This window comes from Arachis duranensis, chromosome 7 (assembly GCF_000817695.3).
Source record: "Arachis duranensis cultivar V14167 chromosome 7, aradu.V14167.gnm2.J7QH, whole genome shotgun sequence".
Taxonomy (NCBI): Eukaryota; Viridiplantae; Streptophyta; class Magnoliopsida; order Fabales; family Fabaceae; genus Arachis; species Arachis duranensis.
This window is the reverse complement of record NC_029778.3, coordinates 39,116,712-39,118,954: the sequence shown is the minus strand read 5'-3', so window position 1 is coordinate 39,118,954 and position 2,243 is coordinate 39,116,712. Positions and strand designations below refer to the sequence as shown.

Here is a 2,243-nt window from a genome sequence, read left to right as displayed (position 1 = left end):
GTTATAGGTGTTTCCATAAGGTTCACCTAAGTAATTAACCTCTGCCATGGTAGGGTTCTCAGGATCATAAGCTTCTTCAGAAGCTGCCTCTCTAGTACTGTTGGCTGCATGTTGCAATCCATTCAGATTTTGAGAAATTATGTTGACCTGTTGAGTCAACATTTTGTTCTGAGCCAGTATGGCATTCAGAGCATCAATTTCAAGAACTCCTTTCTTCTGAGGGACCCCATTATTCACAGAATTCCTCTCAAAGGTATACATGAACTGGTTGTTAGCAACCATGTCAATGAGTTCTTGTGCCTCTTCAGGCGTTTTCTTCAGGTGAATAGATCCACCTGTAGAGTGATCCAGTGACATTTTCGAAAATTCAGAGAGACCATAATAGAATATATCTAATAAGGTCCATTCTGAAAACATGTCAGATGGACATCTCTTGGTCAACTACTTGTATCTTTCCCAAGCTTCATAGAGGGATTCACCATCTTTTTGCTTAAAGGTTTGAACATCCACTCTCAGCTTGCTCAGTTTTTGAGGAGGAAAGAACTTATCTAAGAAGGCAGTAACCAGTTTATCCCAAGAGTTCAGGCTGTCCTTAGGTTGTGAATCCAACCATATTCTAGCTCTGTCTCTTACAGCAAAAGGGAAAAGCATGAGTCTGTAGACTTCAGGATCAACTCCATTCGTCTTTACAGTCTCACAGATCTGCAAGAACTCAGTTAAAAACTGATAAGGATCTTCAGATGGAAGTCCATAAAACTTGCAGTTTTGTTGCATTAATGCAACTAGTTGAGGCTTAAGCTCAAAGTTATTGGCTCCAATGGCAGGAATGGAGATGCTTCTTCCATCAAACTTGGATGTTGGTTTTGTGAAGTCACCAAGCATTCTCCTTGCATTATTATCATTATTATTTGCGTCTGCCATGTTCTTTTCCTGTTCGAAAATTTCTGAAAGGTTATTTCTGGATTGTTGTAATTTAGCTTCTCTTAATTTTCTCTTCAGAGTCCTTTCAGGTTCTGGATCAGCTTCAACAAGAGTGCCTTTATCCTTGTTCCTGCTCATAAGAAAGAGAAGAAAACAAGAAAAGAGAAAGGAATCCTCTATGTCACAGTATAGAGATTTCCTTATGTTAGTAGAAGAAGAAGGGGGTAGAAGAATGAAGAAGAGTTCGGATTTGTGGATGAGGAGAGGTGAAGAGAAGTGTTAGTAATTAATTAATTAAATAAAATAAGAGAAGAGAAAGAAATTTTCGAAAATAATTTTGAAAGAGAGGTTAGTAATTTTCGAAAATTAAAGATGAGATGAGATTAAAATTAAAATTTAAAACAAAAAGAATTTTTGAAAAAGAGAAGGAGAATTTTCGAAAATTAGAAAGGGAAAAGTAGTTAGGTGGTTTTGAAAAAGATAAGAAACAAACAAAGAGTTAGTTAGTTGATTGAAAAAGATTTGAAATCAAAATTTGAAAAAGATAAGAAGATAAGAAGTTAGATAAGATATTTTGAAATCAAATTTTGAAAAAGATACAATTTTTGAAAAAGATAAGATAAAAGATAAAAAGATAAGATAAAAATTTTTAATAAAAAGATATTTTGAAAAAGATTTAATTTTAAAAATTTCTTAACTAACAAGAAACTACAAGATAAGATTCTAGAACTTAAAGATTGAACCTTTCTTAACAAGAAAGTAACAAACTTCAAATTTTTGAACCAATCACATTAATTGTTAGCATATTTTCGAAAATTAGATATAAAGATAAGAAAAAGATTTTGAAAATATTTTGAAAAAGATTTTTTTGAAATTTTTGAAAATTATAAAAAATGAAAAAGATATGATTTTTGAAAAAGATTTTGAAAAGATAAGATTTTTAAAATTGAAATTTTGACTTGACTTGTAAGAAACAACTAATTTTAAAAATTTTTGACCAAGTCAACCCAAAATTTCGAAATTTTGGAGGGAAAAAAGGAAAAGATATTTTTTTGATTTTTGAATTTTTAAAGAAAAACACAAAAATGACCCAAAACATGAAAATTTTGGATCAAGACACAAGATGCATGCAAGAATGCTATGAATGTCAAGATGAACACCAAGAACACTTTGAAGATCATGATGAACATCAAGAACATAATTTTGAAAAATTTTTTATGCAAAGAAAACATGCAAGACACCAAACTTAGAAATCTTTAATGCATCGAAAATATGAATGCAAAAGTGCACAAGAAAAACAAGAAAAGACACAAAACAAGAAA

The 2,243-nt window shown here is 31.4% G+C and overlaps 1 non-coding gene across 1 annotated transcript; it reads left to right on the top strand.

Annotated features, from left to right (window-relative positions):
• The first annotated feature begins 415 nt into the window (after positions 1-415).
• Positions 416-519, top strand: LOC127740913 (small nucleolar RNA R71). Its single transcript, XR_008001769.1, has one exon. It is a non-coding gene; the product is annotated as a small nucleolar RNA R71 (small nucleolar RNA).
• Positions 520-2,243: the final 1,724 nt, after the last annotated feature.